The 26,757-nt window shown below is 34.9% G+C and overlaps 2 protein-coding genes across 4 annotated transcripts in view; one reads left to right on the top strand and one right to left on the bottom strand.

Annotated features, from left to right (window-relative positions):
• LOC123547334 (FMRFamide receptor-like) overlaps positions 1–14,537 on the bottom strand; it is a 39,288-nt gene extending 24,751 nt beyond the window's left edge. Inside the window, exon 1 of one of the 2 annotated variants that reach the window (XM_045334351.2) lies at positions 14,320–14,537. The gene's annotated coding sequence lies outside the window, so the exon portion shown is untranslated. Of the gene's footprint in view, positions 1–5,244; positions 5,590–14,319 lie in introns of those variants that run through there. The other variant, XM_045334352.2, reaches the window with a different exon arrangement.
• The window catches only part of LOC123547333 (dynein axonemal assembly factor 9-like), a 160,456-nt gene that overhangs the window by 61,217 nt on the left and 72,482 nt on the right, over positions 1–26,757 (top strand). The gene's annotated exons all lie outside the window — the stretch shown is intronic.

Here is a 26,757-nt window from a genome sequence, read left to right on the forward strand (position 1 = left end):
AAATTGAATTACACGACACATATTCTCTGCTATACATCCTCAGTATTTTAAGAATACTCTGCCGCGGACCGAATGTGTACGTTATGTGAACGCTGAAATCGAATTTCCCGCATGTGTAGTACCATTTTGTCACGCGGGTTGGCCACGGATATTTCATTTCACTGGCCTTGTACTTCAATAAGCAACTACATTTTATTAAGTTATATGTTCTCTTCTTATGTAAACAAAATTTCATTTTGAAACGTTTTTTAAAAGACCGATTTGATAAACAGCGCCACTCCGGTTTTCTTTATCATTTGTGTTTGTCAGTCCATTTTTTTTCTTTCTTTTTTTTTGTACAGTCCGGTTGCAAAGACGATTTTCTGCACTTGTTTCAACTGGAGCCCCAACAAATGTATCATGTAATTTTTACAAATCAAGTAATTATAAAAGTTATTTATATTGATTTCCCGTGTGATGTCTCATTAAATGCAGTGACCTTTTGTTTTTTACCCGTGATTAAACATAGCCTTTTGAAATAAACCATCCGTCGGATTCTAAATAAATAAAGTGGATCCCCGTCGAAAGGATTTGGATCCAGTCAGAAACATTTGGAAACCAGTCAAAAATGTTTAATACATTGCAGTCAGCTGTCTGCAAACATTAAAGGATGTGCTGCGTGAGACTGATTGCGTCACGTGCTAATTACGGACCGATTATCTAGGTGACAATCAGACCGTTTGACACGTTTATTGATTATCTGAGGGTGCGACCAACAATTTCCTGCTTGGCAGGTGATCATGTATTGAGATTAAAGACCGAAATTTATACTTTTCCACATTTTTACGGGACCGATTTTTTTTGTTTTTTCACGAATCGGTCTGAAAAGTCAAAAATCGGTCCAAAACCAACAAACCGGCAAATTTACGAAGCCCTGTGGGTCATGTTGGGTCAAAAACTAGGTCAGAAGGTCAGATCAGTGGAAAAGCTTGAGAACACTCTAGAGGCCACAGTTGTGACCCAATGTTTATGAAACCTAGTCAGAAAGTTTGGCTTGATGATTTCTAGGTCAAGTTTCAATCTGGGTCATGTGGGATCAAAAACTAGGTCACCTGGTCAAATCAAAGGAAAAGCTTGTGAACACTTTAGAGGCCACATTTGTGACTCAATCTTTATGAAACTTAGTCAGAATGTTTGTCTTAATCATTTCTAGGTCAAGTTTGAATCTGGGTCATGTGGGGTCAAAAACTAGGTCAGTAGGTCAGATCAAAGGAAAAGCTTGTGAACACTCTAGAGACCACATTTGTGACTCAATCTTTATGAAACTTAGTCAGAAAGTTAGTCTTTATGATCTCTAGGTCAGATTTGAAACTGGGTCATGTGGGGTCAAAAACTAGGTCAGTAGGTCAGATCAATGGAAAAGCTTGTGAACACTGTAGAAAACACATTTTTAACCCAATCTTTATGAAACTTGGTCAGAATGTTTGTCTTGATGATCTCTAGGTCAAATTCGAAACTGGGTCATTTGGGGTCAAAAACTAGGTCAGTAGGTCAGATCAATGGAAAAGCTTGTGAACACTAGAGACCACATTTTTAACCCAATCTTTATGAAACATGGTCAGAACATTAGTCTTGATGATCTCTATGTCAAGTTAAAACTGGGTCTTGTGGGGTCAAAAACTAGGTCAGTAGGTCAGATCAAAGGAAAAGCTTGTGAACACTCTAGAGACCACATTTGTGACCTAATCTTTATGAAACTTTGTCAGAACGTTTGTCTTGATGATCTCTAGGTCAAGTTCGAAACTGGGTCATGTGGGGTCAAAAACTAGGTCAGTACATCAGATCAAAGAAATAGCTTGTGAACACTCTAGAGACCACATTTGTGACCCAATCTTTATGAAACTTGATCAGTATGTTAGTATTGATGATTTCTAGGTCAAGTTTGAATCTGGGTCATGTTGGGTCAAAAACTAGGTCAGTAGGTCAGATCAGTGGAAAAGCTTGTGAACACTCTAGAGGCCACAGTTGTGACCCAATATTTATGAAACCTAAGAAAGTTTGGCTTGATGATTTCTAGGTCAAGTTTCAATCTGGGTCAAGTGGGTTCAAAAACTAGGTCACCTGGTCAAATCAAAGGAAAAGCTTGTGAACACTGTAGAGGCCGCATTTGTGACTCAATCTTTATGAAACTGGGTCAGAATGTTTGTCTTAATCATTTCTAGGTCAAGTTTAAATCTGGATCATGTGGGGTCAAAAACTAGGTCACTAGGCCAGATCAAAGGAAAATCTTTTCAACACTCTAGAGACCACAATTTAAGTTTGAAACTCATGAGAATTAGTCAGAATGTTTGTTTTGATAATCTATAGGTCAAGTTCGAATCTGGGTCATGTGGGGTCAAAAACTAGGTCACCAGTCAAATCAAAGGAAAAGCTTGTGAACACTCTAGAGGCCACAGTTGTAATCAAATCTTTATGAAATTTTGTCAGAATGTTTGTCTTGATGATCTTTAGGTCAAGTTCAACTGTTGGTCATGTGGGGTCAAAAACTAGGTCAGTAGGCCAGATCAACTCTGGTGAGCGATGTATAGGGCCATCATGGCCCTCTTGTTTTAAAACTCCCTTAGGATGTCGAATTTACCGCCCCCCTGTCGAATTAGTGAACCCAATGTGGACGTAAGTCAGTCATGTATTGCACTATGAAATTGAGCTTGTATAACAGCTACAATAGATGAATTACGCAGGAAATAATTATTTTCTCTAATGCCATGTTGAAGTTGGGACACATAGAGATTGTAGTAATTATTACCAAGATTTTGTCTTAACTTGTCGAAATACGGGTCCTTTGCTCTAGTCACATAATTATAGTATTTAATCACTTATTAATTATGGTAGTGGATTGACCCAGAAGGACAATCACCAAATCTATGTAATATGTCACATTCTTGTATGGTATTTCCGCATTCTTCAGCTGTTAAATGTTTTTGTATAACATGGGAGAATGCCAAAACTGCATCCGTAGAATATGTTACAGAATGAAATTTCCCATTTAGCATTAACATGTACTGTGAATTCTGTTAACAGTACCATAAGTTTTTGCTTTTGGTGGTATACTATAGTATAACAGAGGTTTACGATATTGTAGAGACTTACAGTCTGTTTATGGAGTGAAATTGTTGAGTGAACATGTTTGTCAATCCTAATCTTGTCCATGTTATATCAATGCAATGGAAATGTAAGCTATCTGTGTTACCTGCTATACATGATAACACAGTCATGCATCTAATAGTCCTGAAATTGTTCTCTTAGACTTTCCCATATTTCTTTATGTTTTTCCTATACTTTGACACATATATATGGGTAGCAGAGATTGTTCTCTTTCCAGCACTAGCTTTCTCAACATAATTATCATACCTTGTGAAATTCTGTCGGTTTTAACTTTTCTAAAAGAATCATCTGTTTGTTGACAAATTTCACCAAAAAATATGTCACACTTGCTCCAGGGCATTAAATAATTTGGCCTTTACATATTTTTCTTTTCAAACTGCTGATCGTTGCAGTAATTATGCATGATTTTTTCATGCCTTGAGGTAAAAAGAGCACGGTTTGCATGAGGTACAATAATGCACATTGTCACCTAAGCCTACAATAACGTTTAGCGGAGTTGTCTCCATTTTTTCCAGATATTTTACCCAGGATCATTTTTATGCCCCTGGCATCTACTGATGCGGGAGGCATATAGTGATTGTCCTGTCCTGTCCGTTCGTTCGTTGTCCATCCGTACGAGGTTAACCAAATTGGACTGTTTCGTCTAGCATCAATACCCCTTACTAGAATGACTTGATACTAATGCAGATGTAACCTGTGACCATTCCTCATCTTCAGACATCACCTGACCTCAGTTTGACCTTGACCTTGACTTCGTTTTGGACTCTGGTTGCTTTGTATCGACAAGGATGCCACCGGGGGCATCAAGCGTTTATTGAACGCAGCTCCTTATTTCAGCTCAAATAACTCTTCTTCAGAAAATGATATTTCAAATATTTTTTCAGACTGTCTGCTTTGATGCAGTTAGCTACACATATATCTAAAAAAGATAGTGCTTACTTATAGTTTGTTTTTTAGTTCCAATGCCTAAATACTGTGCCCTACTGTATAAGGACTTTTCCTCTACAAGAGACTGGCAACTTACCCACTTGAGTTGGAGATTGAACAGAGAACATTACTTAAACCAGAGCTTATTGTGTGTTATCAACCAACATTACTGTATAAAAGAGAGTTTCATTGTATATTATGCCTGTTATAAAGTTGATGAATTTTCTATACCTGCATGATTTTTATCTATAAACATTGTATGATTAGATAATCTAATATGTAATCTCCAGTAAATTGCTGGTTTTGGCAGAGTAATGATTGCTAATTAACTAGTTTTGTAGCAGGTAATAGACTATTGACACTGATTTATTGGGTGTTTTGCTGGAAGTGTAGCTCATTTATTCCACTTTACTTCAGCAACATTAATTCCACCTATTCATTCTTGCTATATAGCCAACAAGTTCTGAAATGATGTGTTTCCAAAGCAGCATAATCAGCCTGCATATGTTGTCTCGAAATACCAGTTGGTATACAAAATGTATATAACTATAGTTTTTTTTTTATAAAACAACTTGACTGCCAAGGCATTAATTTAAATATATCTTAACTGCAAGAAAGTATCAGTTTTTTATTCAGTATGGTTATAACAGTGCTGCATTGATGTTCATTCCAAGGCTGGTTTAGCTGCACCTTAACACATGATTGCAAGGAAACATGTTGACTGTTGCAGTGTATGGTATGCATGGTGTGCTGAAAACTTTTAACAAGAAGGGTGTGTGTGTTCTGGCTTAGCCTATTTTTCAACATTTTTTTTTTAGCCATATAAATGACAGTGCCTCCATGCCCAACTTCATTGTGCTGCTTTACTGGAATATAGTTTGGTGACATTAATTTGTAAGAGAAGAGAAAAAAATAGAAGGGCAATGGAAGAGAAAAAAAGCGTGCCTTGTTATAGGAAAGAGAAAAAGAGAAGGGAATTGTTCTTAAATGTAAATTCTGTTCCGTCAGAGAGACTTAGATTGCAGAAGCTAATAAAGTGCTCCGTTTTCTTCCAGTAGTCTTAAGTCCTATTTGATGGCCTATTTTAACATAGTATTTAAGTTTTATGTAAAAATCTTTCACTAAATGGATATTACTACTTGCTAAGAACTATGTTTTGATAAAGACACTTACCTTTGTTAAACAATATGTTACCAAATCCACAATAAATAAGAGTTTGTTATATAATCGTTTTGAAAAAATTGTGTAACAATATTTTTTTTTCAAAATCAACTTCCCGAAATGAATACAAACAGTGCATCCAAACCTTTACTCTTTCTCATTTATCAAGAACTGCAGGTTATCAAACAGCATATGTCAGTTTAGAACTGTTTTTCTTCCTCTCTTAATAATATCTGATTTTCTGCTGTTCTGTGCTGATTAGTCCACAGACATTGTAAAAACAATCAGTATTATTTGAAGATTTAATTAATACCTTGAGAAGCATTAGGTTTATTCAGAAATCTAATAATTAAGTTCCAGCATGATAGATAGCACTCGTGCACTTCTTAACATCTTCTCCTGAAATAAAGCTTTAAAAATTTCTTCAAGGCTGTGGAAAAGTGTATTAGATTATTTATGACAATATTATTCTTCTTTGAGACTTTTTTTTTTTATGCCCCCGAAGGGAGGCATATAGTTTTTGAACCGTCTGTCCGTCTGTCAATCTGTCGGTCTGTCGGTCTGTCCGCAATTTTCGTGTCCGGTCCATATCTTTGTCATCGATGGATGGATTTTCAAATAACTTGGCATGAATGTGTACCACAGTAAGACGACGTGTCGCGCGCAAGACCCAGGTCCGTAGCTCAAAGGTCAAGGTCACACTTAGACGTTAAAGGATAGTGCATTGATGGGCGTGTCCGGTCCATATCTTTGTCATCGATGGATGGATTTTCAAATAACTTGGCATGAATGTGTACCACAGTAAGACGACGTGTTGCGCGCAAGACCCAGGTCCCTAGCTCAAAGGTCAAGGTCACACTTAGACGTTAAAGGATAGTGCATTGATGGGCGTGTCCGGTCCATATCTTTGTCATCGATGGATGGATTTTCAAATAACTTGGCATGAATGTGTACCACAGTAAGACGACGTGTCGTGCGCAAGACCCAGGTCCGTAGCTCAAAGGTCAAGGTCACACTTAGACGTTAAAGGATAGTGCATTGATGGGCGTGTCCGGTCCATATCTTTGTCATCCATGGATGGATTTTCAAATAACTTGGCATGAATGTGTACCACAGTAAGACGACGTGTCATGCGCAAGACCCAGGTCCGTAGCTCAAAGGTCCTAAACTCTAACATCGGCCATAACTATTCATTCAAAGTGCCATCGGGGGCATGTGTCATCCTATGGAGACAGTTCTTGTTTTTTTTTTTGTTTAGAAAAAATTACCTTTCAGTAAAATAGATCTAAAAGAGATGAAGCAATGATTCAATTACTTATGTCTTGTTGCCATATTTGTTAATGAAGTAGAATGAGAATACAATGTTAAGTTCAGTTACAAAGTAAGCAGTCTTGCTACTTTTTTGCACTTTTTTTGTGGGAAGCTTTCAAGGTTTACCGAGTAGTACGAATCAAGAAAACATTTCTAGAGAATGTTTCTGCCAAATAAATTGCACTGAATGTCCCCAGGAAATATCGAAGGATTACTCAACACAGAGTAGCTAATGTTGAACCTCCACCCACATAACCAGCTGGTAAAAACTTAGTAAGACCTCTCCTGATAATTGATACTTACATTATCTCCTAAAAATCATATTTAGAAATTTAATTTACATGGATTATGTTTTTCCTGCTGAGAGTTCAAAAGATTTCATAAATTTATGTCTTATAGAAGTCTTTCTGCCTAAGAGGCTCTTCAAGAGAGAAAACAACTTCCCTAGAAAAAGTGTGTTTTTTGCATTAAATTTCTTCTTTTTAAGATTTGGATGCTGGTTGTGAGAACTTTTTTTAATGGTTTCACTTAATATAATATTTCCTTTGAGAAAAAAATATTCTGTCAATGCCAAAGTAGACTTCTTAAAATTTATAAGTGTTTTAGGATCTGGTAGAGTATCACATCATTCAGTTACTTTAGTTTTAATCACTTAAATTGTTGTAGAGTTAGATGGAAGCTTGTCGAGTTACTCTTGTGTTAGGTTACGTGTGTTCCAGTATTATAAACAGAGTTTGGAGACCAGTCTCAGACTGCATCCATGCCATTGGTCAGTTTGAATTTGGACTTAAACATCAGCCAATCAAAATTAATGCTCAAGATGTAGACTGGTTCTAGCAGTCTGTTTTAAAGTAGTTCTGCCTGTATAGATCAAACATTTTCAAAAAAAGCTATGTAGAATTCATTTAATCCCTATTTATAAAACATTAGAATAATATGACTTTGTATAAAAACTGGCAAATAAAAGAGATTGGCTCATGTGTGTTTTTTTGCTATATCAATTTGAAAAGTTTGGACCACACACATACAAGTTTTCATAATTGGAGTCTATGAGAAGTTTGATTACATTTTCACAAATAGAAATTTTCTACAAGGTACATTTAGGCGAAACCTCAAAATTATATGTTAACATTTTGGTCTATGAATATTTGTAAAGTAAAATAAAGGTATTCGCCCATTATAAAAGAGATCTGCACATTTCGCATTATTTGGAACTGTTCAACTTGTCAAACATGTTAGTACCACATATTTTCTTTATAAAAAGTTAAATTTCCTATTTTGATAAAATTGATATGCTCACCAATTGCCGATATTAATTCATAAAATGAATTTCATTTTTGTATGCGGAAGTCCAGGCTTTATTGTTCCTTCTCTTGAGAAGGAATATCTTAATTTGGTCAGCTACTGATATCGAAAGCTGTTGTAATTACAACCTGGCCAATTAAACTCCGTGACCTTAGAAATAACCTCTGACGTTAAACTATTCTTTCTCAATTGAGGTGACTCTGACTGAATGCCTTCCATGGATTACATAATACTAAACCCGAGGATGATTGATTGATTCTTTTATTTCCTCCATTTTTGAAGAAAATAACATATGTACATTCAGTCGACAAGATAGACATATATCAGCAAATTTAAATGTAAACAACCAAATATTATCGTTACCTTCAAATGCATGTCTAATATGTGAAAACAAACCCCATTGTGACCCTCTAATTATGCGCAACAAATTCACACATAGAATCATAATGGATTGACTGGGTCAATGTCTTATTGCCTTATTTACTCTACTGAAAGTGGTAACAGATTTAATTTGTTGTTGGATTTAACAATTTATGTTAAGTAACTAGCGTAAATACTTACCTGACATTTTTTGGCAGTATAAAACAGACATTGCAACCAAAATTTTACAAGATGATCATTTTATATTTATATAGATGTGCCCTAGAAGGAACTTTTGCTATGCTTTAACTTGTTCTACTTTATTATTCTGCTCAATGACATTACAACAACACTTCAGGTTTTTTAAACTTGCATAACCAGGTTCCCCCTCCTTATGATTAGGTAAAGTGTCGGAGGAAGCAAAGAGATTATCAAAAAGAAAATTAATAGAAAAACAAGAAGAAAGGGAAACCGTATTATCAAAGAGCCCAGTAATGATAGAATGGCAACTCCAGTTGTGAACCATTATAGTGCTACAAGATAAAGGTTCACTATTAAATTTCAGAAGAAATAAATTTTCTGTTTTTTTGATTTTAAGTATTAATATCAAGGTAACAGGGAAGTGGCTTATGGTACAGACATGAAAACTGATAAACATGTTAAGACAAGAAAATTTGATAAACTCAGTAACAGATGATGATAACTTTAGTAACATCTGGTGCCATCATTGAGATTTTTTTCAGTTAAGTCTTCTAACAGATGCAGTATTTAGAGAGAAGTTGAGTTAATACTTTTTAATCTTCATTATTTGCTCCATTTGAATATCTTACATACCTTTATGTTTTACCTGTTGTGAAAATACTTTTTCTGATTAACATGGAATTACCTGTGGCGAAAGTACTTTTTTATCTGCTAGGGAATCAATCTGATATGTAAAATTTTAACATGTTAGAGCTCAAGAGAAAAAAATATCCTTAAATCTAAAGCGGCTGTTACATTTTTTGTTATTACTGACATGAAAAAATGGTATTTTCTTTTCTGATTTTTGTTTTCCTCATACATTTAAACTCTTATTTCCTCCCTGAAGTTAAAAAAAAAGACTTTATTACATAAATTGGGTAGAGATGTGTAGAGGCTGTTATGCAATTTGGTGCCCAATCTGTGACAGTGACTGTGACCACTTTACTTGGTAAGTTTTACAACACTTATAATTTGAGGGATGGTGAATGCCACCTGAGAGTATGTAATGGTTTCTGGCTCGATTGTTAACCTAAGAACCTAAGTGAGTGATCCTGGCAGCTGTGTTGGTAGATCATTGGAAAATTATCCTGAAGCCTCAGGTTCAAGTCCTGGTCTGACTGTACATTTTTCTTACCTTGTGACATTTGGTTCCTAACATATAACATTCAGTATTTGTTAAGAACTTGCCCATATTGTTTTTGTAGAGTTTCAAATCTACTGGAAATTACATCAGAAGAAAGATTAATGCTATTTTTTGTGCTACTTCTTTTCAGATTTTTTTTTTTTGACTCAATCAAAAGAAAGGAAGGAACATTGTTTTGCAATTTCATTTATGTTTGTATGTCTTTTAATTTAGTTTGATTGATTTTATACTTTGTTTTGATCTAATAGGATGCTGCAGAAATCATCTGAAAATAAGATATTAATTTGCAATCGTTTATTCAACTAAATTGTTAAGTGTTTCTATACATTCTATCACCTTCATTGCATGCTCAGGTAATATTGAGTTTTCTTTGTTGTCATAGTAATCAATATTTTCAATTATTAAATGTGCCTCTCAGTTATCACTTTAGACATGGTAGTTTTGTCATCTGGTGCCCAGATCAATAAACCTGGCAACTTGAGCCAGGCTTTAACATATCTCATTACCATCTGAAAGAAAAAATCGTGCATTTGAGAACAATTCTCTTTAGGTTCTAGAATGCATAACAATTATTGTCCGTTGAAAAAGGAAAATTAGAATAAAGGTAATGTTGTTTTTGTTTCTGAAATTGAGTTTCACACTCAGTCTTGTATGATGTGTTTTTAATGCTATCTCTTCACAGAATTTCAGTCATGTAATGATGTATAATGGTAGTCTATTATGCACCTAATGTTTCAAGTTTCTGTACATGCAAGTAATTGACAACTTCCCCAGATGAGAGATGGTGGCTATTAGATACCATTAGATGCATCCTCTTATTTATTAGCCATTTGCGCAGGCTGGTCTGGATCCATGCTGTTCGCTAACGGTTTTTGTCGAGCCCGCTTGCAGAAGCGAAGACATAGTTGTCCAAATGTCTGTTCGGTGTATGTGCGTGAGTGCGTGCGTGCGTCCGTCCGGATTTGTTTGTCTATACCATAACTTTGACATGCATGGAGCAATCTTGTTTATATTTGGTGTGAATGTAAACCTCAGTGAGACAGAGTGTCGTGCACAAACCCCAGGTTCCTATCTCAAAGGTCAAGGTCACACTTACAGGTCAAAGGTCAAATTCAAAAATGACTGTCCGGAGCATTTCTTCTTTATGCATGGAGGGATTTTGATGTAACTTGGCACAATTGTTCACCATCATGAGATGGAGTGTCATGTGCAAGAACCAGGTCCCTAGGTCTAAGGTCAAGGTCACACTTAGAGGTCAAAGGATACAAGAATGACAACTTTGTCCGGAGCATTTCTTCTTCATGAATGGAGGGATTTTGATGTAACTTGGCACAAATGTTCACCACCATGAGATGGAGTGTCTTGCTGAGAACCAGGTCCCTAGGTCTAAGGTCAAGGTCACACTTAGAGGTCAAAAGTCAGATACAAGAATGACTTTGTCTGGAGCATTTCTTTTTGATGCTTAGAGGGATTTTGATGTAACTTGGCACAATTGTTCATCATCATGCGACAGTGTCATGCGCAAGATCCTAGAATTACTTCCCTTTGTTGTTACTATAAATAGCTTATATTTGTAACTTTTTTATTACTGGTCATAGGGAAAAATCAAGACCACTTTTCTGTAGTACAACATGCATGTTACATCCAATTTTCAGGTGTATTTTGACCTATCTCTACTGATGCGGATTTTTTGTGGACTTTTTTTTCTTTATTTTTTTTTTTTTTTATAGATTTACATTCCTTTGTTGTTACTTCAAATAACTTATATTGTAATTTTTTGCAATCTTTTTTTTATTTGGCATAAATGTTTGCCTCAATTAGACAAGGAGTGTCATGTACAACTCCCAGTCTTTTTGACAGCTGTGGGGCTCGACATATTGCCCATGGGCATCTAGTCTCTATTTGCAATAGGCTTTGAAAGCAGACAGTATGGATTCTGACCAGACTGCGGGGATGTGCAGACTGGTCTGGATCCATGCTAGGCGCAAAGTCACTATGTTGGTTTTCTCATGGTGCAGCTCAGTTTTCATTTTCTTTTTGCTCTGAAATGTCTCCGAGAAAATTTTGCTCAACAGAAAATCGGTTCATTTATTCTTTCTAATTTGTTTTACTCTGTTTTATTACACACCATTGGAAAATCACTTAGGCAAAATCTTTGATGAATTAGAAAAACTTTCATTTTTTAGGTTTCCGCATATTTCATGAGAAATACCAGAAGAACCTACGCACACTCTTTGAGGAGCAACCAAACAGAAATTTTCAAGAATTTTACTTGCAGTTTAGTATATAAACACCTGTGAGGCACTTCATGAAGTCAAATTTAAACTATATCTCATAGAACACAAAATGTCCCCATTCAGTAACTGCACAAGGAAAAGCAGCATTTGGTCACTGTGCACTGGATGTTTGACGTGCTGACCTGAAATCAATAATTATGGGTCATTTACCAGCCATCAGTGACCAAATGTGATCAAAAGCATTCTGTAGTTATTTGGCATAAAAAGTTCTACTGTTCTTGGTCAGTGTGACCTTGACCATCCCCACTATCAACTTTTATGATCATAGGCCCAAGTGTTCTTGAATTACCATCTGGAAAACGTTTTAACTGTTCCGGATCACTGTGACCTTCACCTTTGAACTACTGATCACAAATTTTAAAATCAATAGGGGTCAGCTGCTGGTCATGATCAACATCCCAATTAAGTTTTGTGATCCTAGGCCCAAGCATTCTCAAATTCCAAAAGCTGTTTAACTATTCTGGGTCACTGTGACCTTGACCTTTGACCTACTGACCTCAAAATCAATAGGGATCATCTTCTGGTCATGACTAACCTGCCTGTCAACATCCATGATTTTAGGCTTAAACATTCTTGAGTTATCATCTGAAAACTGATTGGTCTAAGGACTGACAGACATACCGACTGACAAATAGTCGACCAACCAACCAACCAGCATCTGCAAAACAATATACTGTGAAATCATTAAATTTCGTGGGCATGAAATTTCGTGGTTTTGGTCAAAACAGCAATTTCATTGGGATATGAATTTGTGGATTTCAACTCTTGAACATAAAATGAATGGGAATTTTACTTGTTCGTTGGGATTAAATTTCGTGGATTGACTCAACCATGGCTTTGTTTCTGTTATATAAATTGTTTTGTATATTGAACAGTTATGGTATGGGAGCTGTTTTATAAAATGTAGTTATGGTATGGAAGATCATTTGTATATAGGCAGATGTTTTATTCCCTTCTGTCATAATAAAAATAAATCAATTAGGCAATGTGGAAATTAGATCATGTTAGCATTGTTGTTCAGAAAAATAGGGAATATTAACAGAAATTCTAATAATGATTTAGTACATAAAAGTTCTGGAAAAGATGAGCTCTTATCTAATACACTAGAGAACAGATGGTACTGATTATGTGGTGATTACCGAAGTAATGTAGCAAATTAATCATAAAGCAGAAATAATATATATCATAAATCATGCGAATTTAATAGGTATGTGCATGGAAAGGTAATTTTATGGTAGGATAAGTTGGAGAAGATGGTTTCACAAGCATTGAAGATGAAATTACGAATTTAAAAGGCATTTGCATGGGAAAGTATTGTGGGAGAAAAGATTGCAGAGAAATGATGTCGAAATTAACAAAACTGAATAAAAATGTTAAAAGTTCAAGCTTTTTAGAAAATATACTAAAATAAAGGCTGTTTTTATTAAAGAGAAAGCATTTTGGACAATGATTTTCCACCTTATGGAAGGATTGAGAAAGGTGGTAGAAAAGAATATGAAAAAGTTTTGGTCACATACAAAAATATTGTAGTTCTTACAAAATGTTAGTTTAATTGGATACTGTAATCTGGCAAATAATACCACTTTCTGCTTTGATTATAAATACCGAGAAACAAGAAATGATCCTCAAAAAATCAAAACGCTAATCAAGAATGAATCATATGCAAATAAATTTTTAGGTCGGAAATTTCTGAAACATAATTATATAAATTGAATAAATGTTTACTTTTAAGTAAGGTCTCAGTTGAAAGTTCTGTGGAAAGAAATGATGAAATATGTCAAACGTCAAATGATTTTAGAATTACTTTGAGAAATGCAGAATGCAGAAACCACGACTTGCATGTGAACACTGACATTGACGAAGAGCTTGTAGAAATAAATAAAGGTAGTATTGACAATCTTAACACCTTGCTGCACAAACATTGCTGCACAAACAATCAATGTACCATGTTTTTATGGCAAGCAGTTTAATCACTAACATTTGTCTTAAAATTTTCCGATTTTGCTGGCCATTAGTTCTGCTAATATGCAGAAAATAAATGGGTATTTGACTTCCTTTCCTAATTGGTTTTAAATAATGTGGGTAATATGAAAACTTAATTAAAATAAGTTAAATTCGGAAACTTACTACCAGCTATGCATTACTTCATCAGATTTTTTTTTATTCTGTGTGTGATGCTTGTTAAAATAGGAGACAGGAAATATCTTTTTATATAATGCATTATTTTCTTATAACTTCAATCAACAGTTTTTAATAATTCTTAGTTATTATTTTGATTTGAATTGCTACAAATATATTTTTTCTGAAAAAAGCTGAAAGTCAGATAATAGTTAAAATCCTGGCAAGACTGTACAGATATCTAAAACACCAACCATTTTGCAATTATTATAGCTCCATAGAAAATAGCTGTTGACAACCAGTTATCCTTACCTTCATAAAAATTGTGTTTCAAACGATAACGCAAGTCATAAAATTCCTTTCCAGAAGCACAGCAGAAATAAAATAACAGTGTTTCTTCTACAGAACCAATTAAAGATTCATTGTTCTCTCTCATTAAAAAAGCACAGAAATGTTAAAGAAACATCACACTGTCTGTTATAACACCAGACTATACCAACAAACTAGTTGTGTATTGGAAATACAGGGGCCTTACTGGAACATATATTGGGAATAGAGCTACCAGTTACTATAGAAATGATTGTCACAGTTATTACTGTAAATCAATAATGGCGAACTCTGAACTTTCAGTGGCTACACTTTCTGTGTGGTTAATTGGTTTGAAGTGAGTTTTTGTTTTGCTCCTTCTGCAGTGTTTGATATTTTTCCTCAATACTCCAGTTGCACACATTGGAGCTCTCTTAATTCAAAGCCATCTGATCATGCAGCTCCATTGGATCCTTTTAAAGTTACCTGAATATACCATTACCAGGTTTGCGTAATATCATCAGTTGGTCAGTTCTGAAGATTTTCATAGGTTGAAGTTCTTTTTTGTTTTAACACTTTTGATTTACCATTAAAAGCACTGCATTTTGTCAAAATTAATTAGGCTTCATTGCAAGGTATCTAGCTTCTAAATTGTTAGGAAATAAAAACATGAAAATTAAACTGAATTCGCATAGTGGCTGCAGGCTTTACAGTAGAATATTTGAATGAATTATTCATTAAAATGTACCTTGGAAATTATCTCTTTTTCCTGTCACATAAATTAAATAAATGCATACACAATTAATTTAAAGATGGCTCTAATAGTTATGTAAATGCAGAATCAATTTGAATAATTGATTGCATGTTAATTGGACATGGATATTCAGGTAGGGAAACTCCTTTACTGAGATATGTAAGCCCTTAAATACTAGATTGTTGCTAATGAAATATTAATAGTGTAACACATGTTTCTTTATAAAAGACACCCAATTGAGCAGTGACAATCTGGCCCTTAACATCATTTAAGGGTGTACGCTAGAATTCGGGGCAAAATTTTTCCCAATGATAAAATTTCCCCAAAAATGCTGTTTTCAAGGGCAGATAACTCTTTTTCAATTTCGGTGACCTATGATTTTTATTAGCTCGACTATTCAAAGTACATATGACTATCAGGCATATAGCTTTGGAACTTATTTTTTCTTTTTCTAGGTCAATTAACAGCCTCACTGGGTCAAGTCCCATAACTCTGACATGTATTTTGGCCAAATTATGCCCCCTTTTGGACTTAGAAAATCCTGGTTAAAGTTTTACATGGAAGTTACTGTCTCCAAAACTAATGCAGATATTGAATTGAAACTTCACATGTGTCTTTGGGGTCATAAAACTAAGTGATAGCATCAAGAGCCTGAATTATGATAACCCTAACCTGCATTTTGACCAAATTATGCCCCCTTTTTTACTTAGAAAATCCTGTTTAAAGTTTTGCATGAAAGTACATATAGCTGTTACTTAAAGGCATATAGCTCTGAAACTTTTTTTCTTTTCTAGGTCAATTACCAGCCTCACTGGGTAAAGTTAAAAAACTCTCACTTGTATATTGGGCAATTTATGCCCCCTTTTGGACTTAGAAAATCCTGGTTAAAGTTTTGCATGCAAATTACTATCACCAAAAGAAATGCAGATACTGGATTGAAACTCTATAGATATTCCAACATTAAGGGTAATATTCCTGCTTCTGGGACAACAGTTTGAATAGTCGAGCATTTGTTGTCTTACAGACAGCTCTTTTTGCATATTTTTATGCCCCCGGCATCTACTGATGCGGGAGGCATATAGTGATTGTCCTGTCCGTTCGTCTGTCCGTCCATCCGAGCTCACATTTGCATACTTTGGTGGCTATAGGAACAGTAGGTAACTGTACTTTTTCTTTGATATCATTCATTCCGTAAGGCTTTTATGTGGCTATTTTTCTCTTTCGTGGCTAAAAGAACAATCGAGAGAACAAAAGAGTAGCCACATAAGTATCCATATGTAGGAACGTCCGTCCGTCCGTTCGTCCGTCCGTACGAGGTTAACCAAATGGGACTGTTTCGTCTAGCATCCATACCCCTTACTAGAATGACTTGATACTAATGCAGATGTAACCTGTGACCATTCCCCATCTTCAAACATCACCTGACCTCAGATTGACCTTGACCTTGACCTGGTTTTGGACTTTAGTTGGTTTGTATGGGCCATCTCTTGGTTAACCAAATGGGACCGTTTCTTCTAGCATCAATACCCCTTACTAGAATGACTTGATACTAATGCAGATGTAACCTGTGACCATTCCTCATCTTCAAACATCAACTGACCTCACTTTGACATTGACCTTGACCTTGTTTTGGACTTAGGTTGCTTTGTATCGACAAGGATGCCACCAGGGGCATCAAGCGTTTATTGAACACAGCTTCTTGTTGTTTCTTAGATGATTATCCTTCAAGTGGCCTCCGTGGCCGAGTGGTTAAGGTCGCTGACTTCAAATCACTTGCTCCTCATCGATGTGGGTTCGAGCCTCACTCAGGGCGTTGAATTCTTCATGTGAGGAAGCCATCCAGCTGGCTTACGTCGGTGGTTCTACCCAGGTGCCCACTCGTGATGAAATAATGCACGGAGGGGCACCTGGGGTCTTCCTCCACCATCAAAGCTGGAAAGTTGCCATATGACCTATAATTGTGTCGGTGCGACGTTGAACCCAACAAAAAAAATAGATTATCCTTCAATATCCAAAGTTCGAAGAAATTCTATTATTGGGAAAAATTTCGCCCATCTCATATACGTAATAGTTATAGTATGTGTGAGAGTGTATTACCAGGATATATCAGAGCTAGGGGTACATCGAGGGTATTTTTCTCTGCACATATCGTCGAGGCCGGTAGGCCGAGACAGATATGTGAAGAGAAAAATAACGAGATTTACCCCTAGCTCTGATATATCCTGGTAACACACGAGCACTACATATTATAACTGTTTTATCGCATAGTTTATCAAAAAAAATTATATATTATTTTCATTTAAATTTGTTTATTATTATTTTTACTATTTTGATTCCCTTTCTGCGCCTCTCTGACTGAAACACCAAAACTTCTGTTTTAGAAAATGTGTTCCCCAGATAAAAGTACCCAACAAATTTCTGCATTGGTTTTAAATCTTTGCATTTCATTGGCCAGACATATTGTAAAACTTGTTGTTTTGTTTGTAAAAAAAAATCAAAGAAAAAGAAACATTTGAGAAATCTCAGAATTTCATATATTTCATGTATTTCTGAATTTGGCAATAACTATCAAGTTTTTGAAATATTCTAGTTTATTTATTCTTTTATTTATAATATGTAGGTGTTTGTGACAATTCTTTCTTGAGAACTGTAATTAATAGTTTATAGTATGGTAGTGAAGTGTGTTACCAGGAATATCGAGCTAGGGTACATGAGGTATTTTTCTCTGCAATATCGTCGAGGCGGTAGGCCGAGCAGTATGTGAAGAGAAAAATAACGAGATTTACCTAGCTCTGATATCCTGGTAACACACACACTACAATTATAACTGTTATCGCATAGTTTATCAAAAAAAAATTATATATTATTTTCATTTAAATTTGTTTATTATTATTTTACTATTTTGATTCCTTTCGCGCCCCTGACTGAAACACCAAAACTTCTGTTTAGAAAATGTGTTCCCCAGTAAAAGTACCCAACAAATTTCTGCATTGGTTTTAAATCTTTGCATTTCATTGGCCAGACATATTGTAAAACTTGTTGTTTTGTTTGTAAAAAAAATCAAAGAAAAAGAAACATTTGAGAAATCTCAGAATTTCATATATTTCATGTATTTCTGAATTTGGCAATAACTATCAAGTTTTTGAAATATTCTAGTTTATTTATTCTTTACTTTATAAATGTAGGTGTTGTGACAATTCTTTCTCTGTGAACTGTAAATTGGAGCTAAAATCATCTTTCTTTGAAAGGAAAATTATACTCCCTTGATAGGACCTCAATAGAGAAAAAGTGTTCCGATATATTCGGAACAGTTTTACTGTGCTGATATATACGGAACACTTTTTCTTATGAAACGCCATAGAGTTTCCGTGTTGATATATATCGCAACAGTTTGTAAGATACAGCACAGTATTTGTAGTTAATAATGTTTTACTTGTATAAATGTAGGTCAGGAAAATTCTTACTTGGATAAATTGGAGCTAAAATCATCTTTTCTTTGAAAGGAAAAAATTATACTCCCTTGATAGGACCTCAATAGAGAATAAGTGTTCCGATATATATCGGAACAGTTTTACTGTGCTGATATATATTGGAACACTTTTTTTCTTATGAAACTCCATAGAGATTTCCGTGTTGATATATATCGCAACAGTTTTGTAAGATATCAGCACAGTTTTGTAGTAATAATGTGTGTTACTATGTATAACATGCTGCAAAGATCAAAGGAAAATTGCCGCACTATGCGATAAAGGGAATTCTAGCGTACAGGTTTAAGTATATCTTTCCATATTTATTCTAGCAGATATACACTTCAGCTACTGATTTATCTTGTCTCCTGACATCATGAACAGCATTATAAAACTTAAAATCCATTCCAATATGTATGTAGTGTTAAACCAAACAACACTAACAACAAGAAAGGACAGACTGACATGAATACCAGTGACACAGTAGTTACTTAATATTCCATTTTACTGGTTTATACATAAAATTTCAACAATAATTTATCATGGGATTGCAGAAATTTTATAGCTTTCATGCAAACTGTTACAGACTGATATTTAAACTTAACCAAGATGTAATGTTAGACTCTCATGGGGAAATGGGAAAAACATTTATTCTTGGTCTTATCCTGTGAAATCTTTAGCAGCAGTTGAAATGCATCTGTTTTATATGTGTTTGCAATTCTGATAGTCAATATTTAATCGAACTTCAGCAGCCAATTACCAAATGTCAGGGTTATTGCCCGATAGTCTAAAGACTACATAGACATGATAGATGAGATATTGGAGTGACCACATGTGTCACTGGAGTGAACCCGGGAGCTGGGGCTACAGATGCACAAGTGAGCTGAGTTTCACTGTAGCTCTATTTTCAGGAAAAATTTAAGATTTCTTTTCAGTATAGATAGACTGTGAGTAGCTTCCAAATACAGTCAAACTTTGTTTACTCGAACTTGATGGGACCAGCAAAATTTGTTTGAGTTATTGAGTCATCAAACAAAAAGCATTATATAGGGATTTTGCCTTGGCCTGGAATTATCCTAATATGTATTGAAGTTTGATTGTACCAGTTTCTAAACCTGACTTGAACACTGCCAGAGGACATGAGCTTTATGGTAGAAGAATTGATATACCATCTCTATCAAAAAAAGGAATTGACCTTAGCAGTTAGGGAAAAGGAATTACAACTGAATTTAACTTTGCAATAGAAAATATTAGAACTGCAGTAGCAAAGGTTGCTATACGATAACTTAACTATAGGAAAATGCAAAGGCTTGAACAAAAGTTAGCAGTAGAGAAATGCATTGACCTGAACAATTTGTGTGTTAAAAAAAGTTCAGAATTGACATGCACACAAGAAAATAAAATTGACCTGATCAATTTTGTAAATGAAGATGCAGCTGTTAATCAACACCTTTTTGGTAATTTTGTTTTTATGCCCCCGAAGGGAGGCATATAGTTTTTGAACCGTCTGTTGGTCTGTCAGTCTGTCGGTCTGTCTGTCCGCAATTTTCGTGTCCGGTTCATATCTTTGTCATCGATGGATGGATTTTCAAATAACTTGGCATGAATGTGTACCACAGTAAGACGACGTGTCGCGCGCAAGACCCAGGTCCCTAGCTCAAAGGTCAAGGTCACACTTAGACGTTAAAGGTCATATTTCATGATAGTGCATTGATGGGCGTGTCCGGTCCATATCTTTGTCATTCATGCATGGATTTTAAAATTATTGGGCATGAATGTGTACCACAGTAAGACGACGTGTCGCGCGCAAGACCCAGGTCCGTAGGTCAAAAGTCCTAAACTCTAACATCGGCCATAACTATTCATTCAAAGTGCCATCCGGGGCATATGTCATCCTATGGAGACAGCTCTTGTTTATTTCATCAATAATTTATCATGATGGAGCAGAGTTTCTGAACTGATACTGTGACTGAATCGGCACTCCAGGGAAAATGGAACTGTCTTTGAAATCCCATAAAATGTAAAGATCTATATTTCATGTAACAACATCAGAAAATTTAAAACAAAATCATTAAATGGGTTTCAGCATCCTGCCAAATGAAATTGTGTGTTTGCAATATTAATAGAGTACTTCTGAATTTTACCCCAGCTTCTGTAGCAATTGAATGACTAAATTGTCCTTCTGAATGACTTGATTCTACTAATTGCAAGTTCTGTAAAAGGAGTTATTTACGCGGGACTGAAAGTTCAGTGTTTTTAAAATTGGAAATGGTTCACAACATAGAATACTGAACTTAAAGCATTGCTATTTATCTGTAATTTGGCAATTTTTTACTATTTTCTGCAAAGTTGATCAGTTCAGCATGTGGGGTGAGCACAGCCTGTGATAAAATCAGATTTTGAAAGACTTTCCCAGTGGGTACCTCTTTATCAACCATTTAATGGACTATGATTGTTATTAAGTAGTAAAGCAGTCATTTCAAGGGCATTGTTTTTGGAACAGTCAGAACTTCTGTTCCTCATTATTCGGAGAACTATTTCCTTTGGGATGAGATTGGGAGTTTTTGCCCTTGCGAAGACATTGAAAACTGTTGTCCTACGGATAACATAGAGAACTGTTGCCCTGGGCTGAAAATACTTACAGGGATTGCAGTTAGCTTCAACTCGCAATCTGACTAAAGTACATCTCCAATTAACCCTACACTTTGGATCTGAAGATGTGCTGTAGACTCATTCTGATGACCCTTCTGTTAGCCAATCAGAGCCTTGCTTTCAACATTTTGAAAGTGAAAGTAGAAGTTTAAGAAATCTATATTTAGCCTGAGGTATCATATGTTACGTACGTACTTGGTCACGTAAGGGGAGAATATGTGTCGGACAGCCGGTTAGCTCAGTTGGTGGAGCACTCGCCCTGTAAGCACATTTTTCTCACCCTGTGTCTTTCGACGCTATTTTGATGGTTCAGCCAAATGCTTGTTGAAACGAGTCGTCTGATTGGTTCAGATAAAAATAGATTTGCAAAAAATAAAAATAGCAATATCAGTAATCCAAATATACTGAAAGATGAATGTTAATAGGTCATCCTCAGATCTTCGTTTAGAAGATCAAGTACTTTAATCAGATTGCTTCAACTCTTCTGCTAATATATATAGTTTATGGGTATACACTTAATAAGACATTGATGGTCTTAAATCACATGAAATCTTTTGATCTATATTCTAAATAATTTCAAATGCAACAGTTTTATAAGCATCTGCAATGCTTTAATTTATTTCAGCTTCCTGCCAGAGGAAATCATTTAAATGTTAATTTATATCTGGGTTTTTTTGTCAATAACTGTGCAAAGTTAATGGCATATTGAAATTTCCCCTGAATATTCTCACTTCTGCTGTAGTAATTGACAGTTGGATCCTGCAGATAAAAGCTAGTCATGAATTTTGAATTGTATTTGCTAATGATTTGTTGATATCTTGCATATGTAATCAAACACCTCATTCTCCATGTCAGAAACAGACATCCACATGTCCCATAATTATGCATGCTCATCCATATTGTATGCGCCTCTAAACGTACTCGTGCAAGAAAATTGATAAAATTTCAAATATGGGGTATTCACAAACTGCTCGATGTATCCAAGGTTTTTAGCTCGACTATTCGAAGAATAAGTAGAGCTATCCTACTCTTCACCGGTGTTGGCGTCAGCGTCGGTGTCACACCTTGGTTAAGTTTTTCGTACCAGTCCACATTTTTACAAAGTCTTTTGCGATAAAGCCTTGAAACTTTCAACACTTTTGTACCTGGTACAATCACCATGTCCAGTTTTAGGCAAGAGTACATAACTCCATCAAGATTATGGCCGCTTTTAACTAAGTTTTTCATACCAGTTCACATTTTGTGTAAAGTGTTTGACATATGGCTTTGAAACTTTTATCACTTGTTTGTTATAACAGTCTTTATCTAAAGGCTAGAGTACATAACTCTGTCAACTATTTTGGCTGAATTATGGCCCTTTTTGGACATGGAAATTGGTACAATTTTTGTACAAGTCCATGTTTTGTCAAAACTATTTGACTTTGTGTGTGGCTTTGAAAGTTTGAACATTTGTTTATCATAATAATTTTCATCTGAAGGCAAGAGTACATAACTCTGTCAACAATTTTGGCTGAATTATGGCCCTTTTTGGACTTGGAAATTGGTTCAGTTTTCGTACAAGTCCACGTTTTGTCAAAACTATTTGACCTGTGGCTTTAAAACTTTGAACACTTGCTTATCATCATGATTTCCATCTGTAGGCAAGAAAACATTACTCTGTCAAGTATTTTGGCTGAATTATGGCCCTTTTTGGACTTGGAAATTGGTTCAGTTTTCACACAAATCAGTGTTTTGTCAAAACTATTTGACATGTGGCTTTGAAACTTTGACCACTTGCTTATCATCTTGATTTCCATCTGTAGGCAAGAGAACATAACTCTGTCAACTATTTTGGCTGAATTATGGCCCTTTTTGGACTTGGAAATCAGTTAAGTTTTTCATACATGTCCATATTTTGTCAAACCTGTTTGACATATGGCTTTGAAAGTTTGACCATTTGGTTACCATCATAGTCTACATAAGAAGGCAAGACTACATAACTAGGACAAGGACTTTAGCTCAGTTATGGCCCTTTTTTGACAAAAATTAAGTTTTGTATACAGTTCCATACTTTGTCTAAACTGTTTGATATATGGCTTTTGTCTTTTATTTGTTTTAAAACATTATAAATACAAACAAATAGAAGGACTGCACGTCATTGAACACCGGAAAAAGTTTAACTATTTATTTCTTTTGATTATTTATTTGTTTTCTGGGATTTATCTGAACAAAAGTAAATGGTGTTGACTTTAACAATAGAAAAAGGGAATCGATTCTAGCGATCGAAAAAGGAACTGAACTTGTTCAAAAGAAAATAGAATTGACTTTAGCAACAGGAAAGGAATATTGACATGGATAAATAAAAATGGATTTGACCCTGGCAAAAGAAGATGGGATATTTAACTGGAGCAAAGGAAAATGGCGTCTACTTGATCAATAGAAGAAAAAAAATGTCATAACAGTAGCAGAAAGGATTGACTTGAACAAAACAAAACTGAATTGACCCAAGTAACAGAAACTGGAACAAGAAAAAGTGGAATTGACCCAAGCAACAGAAACTGGAACAAAAGAAATTGGAATTGACCCAAGCAACAGAAATTGGAACAAGAGAAAGTGGAATTGACCCAAGTAACAGAGATTGGAACAATAGAAAGCAGAATTGATCCAAGTAACAGGAACTGGAACATAAGAAATTGGAATTGACCCAAGCAACAGAAATTGGAACAAGAAAAAGTGGAATTGACCCAAGTAACAGAAATTGGAACAAAAGAAATTAGAACTGACCCAAGCATCAGAAATTGGAACAAGAGAAAGTGGAATTGACCCAAGCAACATAAACTGGAACAAGAGAAAGTGGAATTGACCCAAGCAACAGAAATTGTGACAAGAGAAAGTAGAATTGACCCAAGCAACAGAAACTTGAACAAAAGATACTAGAATTGACCCAAGCAAAGAAAAAGAAAAGAAGAAACTTGAATTGCCCTAAGCAACAAAAAAATTGGAAATAAATGAAATTGGAATATATCCAAGCAAGAGAAAGAGGAATTAATTAAAGTAAATGGAAATGAGCTTTGCAATAAAAAAAAGAACTTACCTGAACAAAATAAATCAAATTGACATTACTAAAGAAAGTTAACTTAAACCTGATCAAGGATATAAAGGAATGGACTTTATGGTTTACCAATAGAAAAAAGAATTGACATGAACAGATGTAAATCAGAGCAATATTACCAAAGAATTGGAATTGACAGTTGCAGTTGAAATGAAATTGACCATAGATATTAAAGAACTGGCCTAAACAAAATGAAATAGAAATGACAAATTTAAGCGATAGGAAGTGGAATTTACCTCAACCAAAAAAGGAAATAGATGGAACTGATCTGAACAAATGAAAATGGAATCGATCAGATCAATAGAATTAAAGTAAACTTGTTATTGCTGATACATTTGTTACCTAACACATTTTAGGTATTTGATACGATATATTTTAAATCTCATCAATAATTCAACACGACAGTACAGATATTGTTTTTCTCAAATGATACTGTAACTGAATCAAAGACTTGTATGGGTAGACACTCCAGGGAAAATGGAAATACATTTTAAAGACAATGAAATGTAAAGATCTATACTTCATACACTCGAAACCCGTTATAACGCTTCTCGATATACCGCTGTCCTCGGTATAACGCTGTATGGCCTTGGCGCCCAAATTTTAGAGGGTAAAAAAAAAAAAAAAAAAAAAAAAAAAAAAATCTGCAGATGTTACTTAATTTGATCATAACCAGCGTTAAAACTACAAGTACTGTACTTTAACACCTTTCCATGACAACTGGCACAAAAATCAATAATCGTCTGCTAGCTTACTTGTTTGCGTATCGCCTTTGTTTAAGTTTCAATACATGTAGACATGTGACAATTATGCAATCAGTACCATGTCAAAATTAGATTGTTTGCATAACAAGCGTGTAACATTGGTCAGTCAACTATCAAACCGTTTAAGTTTGCACCAATTAAGCAGATGACATGATCACTTGAGTGAATAAAAAATCGAATTTTGTAATAAACTGCTGCGGTTTTTCGTAATCATCACACTCAATTCATCGGAAATAATGAAGATTCGACGCACTGAAAGCCTTACTGAGAATGTGCTCCCTTTTTAATATCGTATATCAACGACGCTCATTTAAAAAATTTTTATCTTATTTATCGATTTCCTTCATGTAAATCTATTCAAAATTATTTTTTTTTAAGACTGTCCGTGTTTTTTCTCTTTTAGTTACATAAACCCCCAGTGCAATTGCAGTGCATATGTAATTCTCACGACCGCGCACTCCTCACACAGCGTTATATATGTTTACTTCCGGGATACACAAATCCAATTTTCTTTTATAATCACGACAAAATTAGAAGATGACACAGCGTTATAATTCTTTTAATGTATTTTTCAGTAGCATTTAAGGTAAATAAATGTCCCGTTTATACGATTCTTATTTCTTATTATTTACATAAAACAGCGTCCAAAATACGTTACCGGTGGGTGGGGTATTGCATATACCGCTGATACGATCAACCCGCGTTATAAATTTAACCCCGCTAGATCCGCGGGTCTCGAACCTTGGACCCCGATGACAGCATTATAACGGGGTCCCAGTGTATAATGGTTTTTAAGGCATCTGAAAATTTAAAACAAAATTTTTTAAATGGATTTCAGCATCCTTTCAAATGAAATTGTGCATTGAAATATGTCAAGATTTGCATTTACTGCCTCAGTAACAAATGAAGAATGTCTCTTCAAATGACAGTTTGATTTTGCAGTGACACCTATTCTTGCATTGTAGATAGATAGCATTGTGATTTTATAACTGAGTTTAGGATCATCTTCTACAGAAAAAAAAAAGAAATTGTTTAAATTAAATGGTGACACAGCTTACAGTATTTAGAATTCTTCTGAAGGAATGACTAACAAATAAATGTTCCTGTTTTAAAAGCTAAATTCAAATGTTTAATAAACAAATTTGATGATTATGTGTTAAAGTTTGGGGAAATGAAACATTTTCTTTCAAATCCGTTTCAGATAATTTAAAGGTGGTCAGGTCACATTTAAGCAACATTTTTTGACACTTCGCATTATCCATATAATTTCTGTTAGAGATTTATTTTCGGAACAAAAATACCCATTTACTAGAGTTAGATCCCCATTAGAAATGTATTTCTTACTGGCTTTTATAAAAAAATAAAAAATTACACCCCCCCCCCTCCACACACACACACCCTCCAACCTTCACATTTCAGATGAAAGTTTTTAAAAAGCTGACTATTTCTTTCTGTTGTAAGATAATTTCTAGTTTTAAGTTTGCATTGGATAGATAACAGGATATTTTAATAATAAAGGTAAAAAAGCATATTTAATAGCTGCGTTCTGAATTCACCTTTTCTGAAACAAAGGGAGGTAATAACAATTTTTCAAACTTGTATATCTAAATATATAATAATATTGTTAATGCATATCTTTTACAAATGTAATACAATAGGTAATATTTTTATATTTTTCTGTAATCAAATTTATACTTATGGTAAAATAGTTCTGTC

This window comes from Mercenaria mercenaria, chromosome 9, assembly GCF_021730395.1.
Source record: "Mercenaria mercenaria strain notata chromosome 9, MADL_Memer_1, whole genome shotgun sequence".
Taxonomy (NCBI): domain Eukaryota; kingdom Metazoa; phylum Mollusca; class Bivalvia; order Venerida; family Veneridae; genus Mercenaria; species Mercenaria mercenaria.